The following is a 7,794-nucleotide window of genomic DNA, read 5'->3' as shown; positions in this document are numbered from 1 at the left end:
ACAAAGGCTAAATATTAAACGCTAATACAGTCAATAGATTAAATCATATCTACATATTAAGCTAACAGGTAAACATGCAGCCTACCTGTGGAGGACAGAGCAGTTGCAGGTGGGGGTTTCACTGGAACATCAACTGCTCACGGGTATACCAAACTCACTGCTGTCTGGCCCATAGACGAACTGAGCCCGACCCACTCCGAAATCAACCAATCAGGACCTCGCAGAAAGCCGGATCAGCGGTTGATAGGACATGATGGATTGCAGCTGTCGCGTGCCCACTAAGCGTTCCTTCGACGCGCGAGCATCGATAAAAGTCGTGTTTCCTCGTTTGAAACCGGATGTGGACACACGTTAATACGTGTTCATTACTGAATAACAATAAGTTTTTGGTTTATTTTAATACACTAATTAGTTTAGATTTCAACAAGGTTAGTGCAGGGAAAGTTCCTGTTCCGATGTCACAATGAGCGTCAATGGTAGCTGGACCCGGGATGTTGCAAAAGAGGCAAGTCAAAATAAAATTAAAAAAATTAAATTGAATATATATATATATATATATATATATATATATATAAAAAGTCTTACCCTGCAAACACAGCTCTAATTTAGGCTACATCTGGCATTTGAGGTGTTTCACACAACAAAAAATGTTAATATTTAATAAATGCTATGATGTATTCTTTTCAAAATATAAAATACACTTCCATTTTTTGTTGAGACCCAGTTTGCTTTGTTTGCTTGACTTGAAATGCTCGTTGCAGCAGTGATGCTGTCACATATTTTGGATTCACAAGAAGGTACAGCATCATATGAATCCTTTGACGTTTCTGTGGAAGTAAATCTTACAATATCTTATAAAGTACTTCAAAAAAGAGCATTAGGATTAATTAACAGGGGTCGGTACCTGGATCATACTAAACTACTATTTATACAACTAAAATTATTAAAATGTGCTGTCAGACTTAAACTACAAACAGCTCTAATAATGTATAAAGTTACAAATAATCAAATGTCTGCAAATATTTAAAATTTATTCAAGAGAATGGAAGGAGTTTATGAGTTAAGAGGTATATGTCAATATCAAATACAGATGATTAGAACAACGAAAAGTTTCTATGTTTCTGTGTGTGTGTTGCTTTGCAACAGTGTGATTGTGGAGAATAAGTAATATAAAAACATGAAACAGTATAATGGATCAACACAAAGTGGAAGGGTTATTAAACAGGATTATTTTACAAGTACATTTCTGAAAATGCTGTGTTCATTTGTATTCTGCCCCCTTTACACTAATACCCTTAATAAAATGTAGTGCAAATGATTAGCCTCAAAAGTTGCCTAATTGTATATTCTGTTGAGTTCACTTGAGTGTCATCTAATCTCAGTTTAAAAATTGCTGGTCCCTGAAGACCTCAGAAATTTATTAGGGAACATTGGTGAACAAACAGCATTATGCAGACCACAGAACAAAGCAGCAAGTCCGTAATAAGGTGGTGCGGACATCCCAAGTTTTAACATCTCACAGAGTGCTTTTCAATCCATCTTCCAATAATGAAGAGTACGACACAACTGCAGCTCTTCAGGAGCTGTAGAGACCCACAAATCAGTTGGGAAAATCTGTTGACTGGAAATCTTATACTCCTGCACTAATCTGGCCTTGTGGATGAAGGTACTCTGGTCAGATGAAACCAAAATGTATGCCCTACATGAAAAACTCAATTTGTAGTAGAAAATTAAATGCAATAAATCACCCTGAATGCACAATTTCTATGGTGAAACACGTTGGTGGCAATTAAATACAAGGAAATCATGGAAGAGACCCAGTTAGAGATCGCAAAAGAATTACAACAGTATTGATGCCTTAGGTCAAACCAATCCAAATTTGCAACAACACTTGAAAACTAATGCATTCAACATAAGTCTTTTTATAAGAAAAAATGAAAACCGTGTATCATTTTCTTCTACTTCTACTTTGGGTTGATCTATCACAAATGATCTATCAAGTCCCAAATGATGTTTGTGACTGTAACCTAAAAAAATGGAAGAAAGTTGAATGTGTGAGAACTGTATCAAGGTCAGGAGAAATGTGTCATTTATGTATGAAACTGCAGCTCAAAATGATAAAAGAGAAATGGACTGGTGTAGTTGTAGCTCAATGATCAATATGATGCGGGAGTCCACAGACTACATTTACATAAACCAAACTATATTTTATTACTTTGCTTGCCCACTGGGAGGTCGGGAGATTTCTAATTTATCGCCTGCAACTGCAAGAATTTATTGCTTGCTACTGCTTATGTTTGGTTATTTTAAATATTGCTAAACGTTACCATTGTACTGTCATTCAGCAAAATATTAGCAGTTTACTTAAACAAATAAAAATCTTCTGTGATCACAATTCAAATTATTCATGTAGCCCCATATGATCAGAAAAGGTCTCTAAAGACAAGAACTCTAAAAAGTTTATTTTTCATAATGTCTCTTGTTAGCTCAAAACAATTTTGTGCTTTCAAACTAATATATCTGTAATTACGAGATGCCAGTTTGTAAAATATTAACACAAACCTCATGTAAAGAGGTCTGAAGGAAATTGTACAATCAGTCAAGAGTTTGATCCTAACCCATAAAAAAACAAATGTCTATTTTTAAAAAGATCGTTTCACATCAGCCGCCAAAAGAGGGCAGTAAGTGCCAGGCAAATGAAATGACAGAAATCAGTTTTTCCTCTAGGTTTGCCTTTTTAGTTCTTCTGCTGAGCCCAGAGGGTTTGATTAAATACAAGATATTGAAAAATAACTTTTGTTTATGTGTTATTATGTAATTAATATATACCTCCCACTGAACCAGGGAGAAAAACTCGGGATGTTTTATAATTTTTATAAATGATACTGAAACACCAGCATCATGAACTTCATGGGAAATGCTACTTCCATATTTAGCCTTTTATAATGAGGCAGTGTTATTAGTTCTCTGATAAATTCCATTGCGACCTTGTGTTGTTGCCTTTTTAAAAATATAATTAGACTGTGGGCTCTTATGCAACTATTTCTTTCTGCATGATAAAACATAATAAGAAGGGAAAAAATACCTGTCTGATTGCCTTCCATTCTGTGTCTGATTATTCCTCTTTGAGAGCTCCTGATTTTCCTTTTTGCTTGACCTACGTCCACCCTCTGTCTTCTCATCCACAAACCTCTGAATCTCACTCTGGCCAAGATAGAAACATAAATTAAATTCTCAACATTGCTTTCCTGTGAGGGGAGTTTTAAAGAAGGTGCTGGACAGAGCGAATAGTGCAGATAAAAAATGAAAATTTCTCAGCTAGGGAAGGGCCAACAAGGGAAAGACTGATGCAACATGCAAGATATAACTTGACATAAAAAAGGCAAATAGTAGAGAAAAGGGAAGAAGGGGATAAAGGAATTTGCTGTTCAGTGACTTTTGTTGGCATATGGGGAAATTATTAGTTTGCCTTTTTTCTAGCATTTATTCTGGAAAGTTGTATGTGGGGGTTACCATCAGATGTCTATCAATTTACTAAATCAATAGATTTTTTTCCCTATTGACGAGATATTTAGCACTGCATGTTGATATGTGAAAATGATAGACACTCCTATTGGAACATATGTTTTAGCATTTTGAAAAATTTTTAAGGGATGTACAATGTTCTTCCCAATTTTATAATAAGTACCACCCTGGTTAAAACAAAGATTTCCAAGTACTATAGATATAGACTTTTTGCAAAGTCCAAATTGAGTTGGAGAAAGACAACACGTTTCATAAGTTATGATTTAGCTTTTATGGCCAAGTAAACTTTTTCCAAGTTTGAATTTAAAAGATTTCATGCAAAGGTCCCTACAAGCTAAAATTATAAATTGGAGGGTTTCTCACCACCCTAACCTCAAAATCTAATATGGTCAGCTAAAATATAGTGATGTTGGTCATAGCTATACTTAAAAGCAATTAATTTACACTTCTGGTTTACACTTATGTCTCAATGTGTTATACATCGCAGTGTTATACAACCTCCTAAAAACATGTTATTTAGCATGTACAAAATGCACGGACATACATTTGTATTCGCTTGTATTGCTAATTGTAGTTCGAATCATCACTTAATATATAAAATGTATAACATATACATAAAAACCCAATTCCAATGAAGTTGAGACATTGTGTAAAACATAAATAAAAACAGAACACAATGCTTTGCAAATCCGGTTCAACCTGTAAGTAATTTAATACACTACGAAGACAAGATATTTCATGTTCAAACTAAACTTTATTTTTGTTTTTTTGCAAAGTTTCACACATTTTGAATTTGATGCTTGTAACACATTCCAAAACAGCTGGGATAGGGTCATGTTTACCACTGTGTAGCATCACCTTTCCTTTTAACAAAACTCATTAAACTTTTAGCAACCTAAGACACTAATTGCTGAAGCTTTGTGGGTGGAATTCTTTCCCATTCTTGATGATGTACAACTTCAGTTGCGTAACAGTCCAGGGTCTCTGTTGTAGTATTTTGTGCTTGATAGTGAGCCACACATTTTCAATGGGAGACAGGTCTGGACTGCAGGCAGGCCAGTCTAATACCTGCACGCTTTTACTATGAAGCCACGCTGTTGTAACACGTGCAAAATGTGGCTTGGCATTGTCTAGCTGAAAATAGCAGGAACATCCCTGAAAAAGACATTTCTTGAGTGGCAGCATATGTTTCTCCAAAACCTATATGTACCTTTCAGAACTAATGGTGCCTTCACAGATATGCAAGTTACCCATGCCATGGGCACTAACACATACTTATACCATCACAGATGCTGGCTTTTGAACTTTGCTCTGATAACAAACCAGATGGTACTTTTCTTCTATGGCCCAAAGGACACGACATCCATAATTTCCAAAAGCAATTTGAAATGTGGACTCATCAGACCACAGCACACTTTTCACTTTGCGTCAGTCCCTCTGGGATGAGCTTGGGCCCAGAGAAGACGGCAGCGTTCCTGAGTGTCGCTGATATATGGCTTTCACTATGCATGGTAGAGTTTTAACTTTCACTTGTAGATGTAGTGACAAGCTGAGCTAACAGACAATGGTTTTCTGAAGTGTTCCTGAGCCAACTTGGTAATATCAGTTACATGCAGTGTACATGCAGAAATTTCTCCAGATTCTCTGAATCTTTTTATGATATTATGGACTGTAGATAATGAAATCCGTAAATTCCTTGCAATGCTATGCTGAGAAACATTGTTTTTAAAATGTTGGAATATTTGCTCAAGCAGTCGTTCACAAAGTGGTGAACCTCACCCCATCCTTGCTTGTGAACGACAACCGAGGATCATTGCACTCATGACATTTTGTTGGGATAATGTTGCATGTGTCAAATTCAAAATGAGTGAATATTTGCTAAATAAAACCAATAACATTTATCAGTTTGAACATTACATTTACTTTCTTTGTAGTGTATTCAATTGCAGACAGGTTGTACAGGATTTGCGAATCATTGTATTCTGGTTTTATTGACGTTTTATGCAATGGCCCCACTTCATTAGAAGTGGGGTTGTATATAAAAATATTTTTTGATCTTGTTCCTGTAGCACAGTTTATATTGGCTTAATGCCATTCCCAGATCCAAGTTTCAACTTCAGAGATTAAAAAGAAATAAAGAAATATAAGTAGCCACTGGTGCTTATTCTGTGTTCACTATCTGGAGTGCCCAGTATTAATATGTGTAGAATGGTTCACCATCCAGGGCAGCACAAATACTCAAAGCAAAAGGTCAAATAAATCACACCCCTAATAAGTTCTCAACTGCTTTTTTTCATTCTTAGTGAATAAGGAGTATGTTTCCATATTGTTGTTTATAGTGTAAGCACTGTAAGAAAACAGCTTTATACGACAGGTGGCTTAACAAAAATGGTATCTGATTCAAGGTCTTCGAGCTTCTGTCGAACCGATAAATATTTTTTTACGTTCTGGTTTTGATAAGATCCGTAATGAAAAGGTACTGTTTTTTTGCCTAATGGGTATCATAGAGAGAGTGTGTGTTTTGGTTTAAGTGGGGAGCAAAAGTAGGGGGTTGTCCAAGGTGCAATTTATGGAAAAACCACCACTGACAGTGGTCTACTACATCCCATTGCAGATACCCAAAATTTCTTCTAAGAACTTGTAAAAGCAGCCCAAGTACCTCCAAATGGTGCTTGTTCAACAGTTTGAGAACAGCTGATCTAGAAAAATAAAAAGAAAGAAAACTAAGAGACAAGAATGTTCACACTAACTACAACGAGTTATTTAAATTGGACTGCAGGGATCAGACAGAAAACAAAACAAAAAAAAAACAAAACAACAAATGAACTTTGGAGCCAGTACTCTTTCTTGGTGAACACTGGTTCCGAGTGAACATGTAGAGCATTCAGGACTGGAAAGAAGTAAAGGTCTAGATGTGATAATGCTGATGGCTGTGGTGATGACAATGGTGGGGGAGGATTCTAGCTCGATGACCTCATCCAGTCACCCGCCCCCTGGGAGAAAGTGAGCTCACAAGAGTCGTAAAGAAAAAAGGCATTTATGATCTTTTAACAGACTCAGATGTGCCTGACTCAGTGTAGCATACAATCCAATTTAGCAGGCCGGACAAAGGGTAATGTGACATGTGGGAAAAGATAAGTGGGCAAATGTAAAACATCAAGGAAACAGGATGTGGACTAGAAGCCTTTTAAAAATTTGACTGGGCAGGTCTAATTTATTTTGACATATTGCCTTGTTTTCATGCCCGCACCTTAATCAGTGCATTGTTCATTTTCCTTGAATCACTGGATTTTCCAATTTTACGCAGTTCTTGCTGTTCTTAGTTCTCGCAGGTAATCTTTTAAAAGCAAACATAAGTATAATGACATTAATTGACGCTATAACATGAAAACTGCTGCTGATGTCATGCAAATAAATAATTTACGCTTTAGAAGCGTGTTCCTCCAAGTAGTCTGAGTTTCCTTTCCATTTGTTCGCCACTTGCACTCACTACGGTTTTGGAAAAGGGATCTGTTTCTTGTTGCACGGCGCATGGTGTGTAAAGACATTTGAATGAATGAACGCTCGGCTGATTGCGAAAGGCAGCAGGAGGATACTCCTCTGGGAATAAAGCGCCTCCCCTTTAATCGCTTGGTTGAGTTGTGCCTCTCTCTCGGAGCTGTCCTCGCTCTCTTCATTCGCACATTTTTCAGGAGGAACTCCTGATGGATATCGGTGCGCTCGAGTTCCTAGAAGAAAGGATTCTGAATTTCACTGTATTCCCGTCCTTCTGAGGTTTAACAGGCTTTACGACAAGGATTACAGTCTTCCCCGTGTTGTTATATCGTCAGTGACATGAAGAAGCGCGGATTTTTGCGTCCAAAGTGGCCGAGGGACTGAATTGGCGTGGTAAGTGATTGCGCGTTTGGAGCGCAGCTTTCTCTGGCGTTTAAATCCAGTCTTTTTGGTGATTTTTGTGGAAAGGAAGTTCAGGCAAAATATAGTTTTCCCAGCTTGTGCAAAGCCTATTTAGTATAAAAACTAAACTTGCTCTTAATGTTTGTAAAATTGTGTCAAAGTTCAGAAGCTGATAAGCTTTCTTTGCAGATGAGTTTTTAGAAATCTTTGTTTGGTCTTTGTCTTTATGTTTACACCCCTGCGTTATCGTCGGACTTTTATTGCAGGGGTGTGAGATGCAATTGAAGCCTTTGGGCAAAGTCCAGTTGCCAGACGTTCTGCTTCCTTGGCTGAAACAAAAGGAACCCATGAAGCCCAGCTGTCTCCGTAGGT

At 37.1% G+C, this 7,794-nt stretch overlaps 1 protein-coding gene across 3 annotated transcripts in view; it reads left to right on the top strand.

Moving 5' to 3' along the window:
• The first annotated feature begins 7,120 nt into the window (after positions 1-7,120).
• The window catches only part of shdb (Src homology 2 domain containing transforming protein D, b), a 35,912-nt gene continuing 35,238 nt past the window's right edge, over positions 7,121-7,794 (top strand). Inside the window, exons 1-2 of one of the 3 annotated variants that reach the window (XM_047375757.1) lie at positions 7,121-7,413; positions 7,689-7,788. The gene's annotated coding sequence lies outside the window, so the exon portion shown is untranslated. The remainder of the gene's footprint in view (positions 7,414-7,688; positions 7,789-7,794) is intronic. The other 2 variants (XM_047375756.1, XM_047375759.1) reach the window with 2 other exon arrangements.

Source organism: Girardinichthys multiradiatus, chromosome 9 (genome assembly GCF_021462225.1).
Source record: "Girardinichthys multiradiatus isolate DD_20200921_A chromosome 9, DD_fGirMul_XY1, whole genome shotgun sequence".
NCBI classification, from domain to species: domain Eukaryota; kingdom Metazoa; phylum Chordata; class Actinopteri; order Cyprinodontiformes; family Goodeidae; genus Girardinichthys; species Girardinichthys multiradiatus.
The sequence above is the reverse complement of the archived record's forward strand: the minus strand, read 5'-3'. Positions and strand labels throughout refer to the sequence as shown.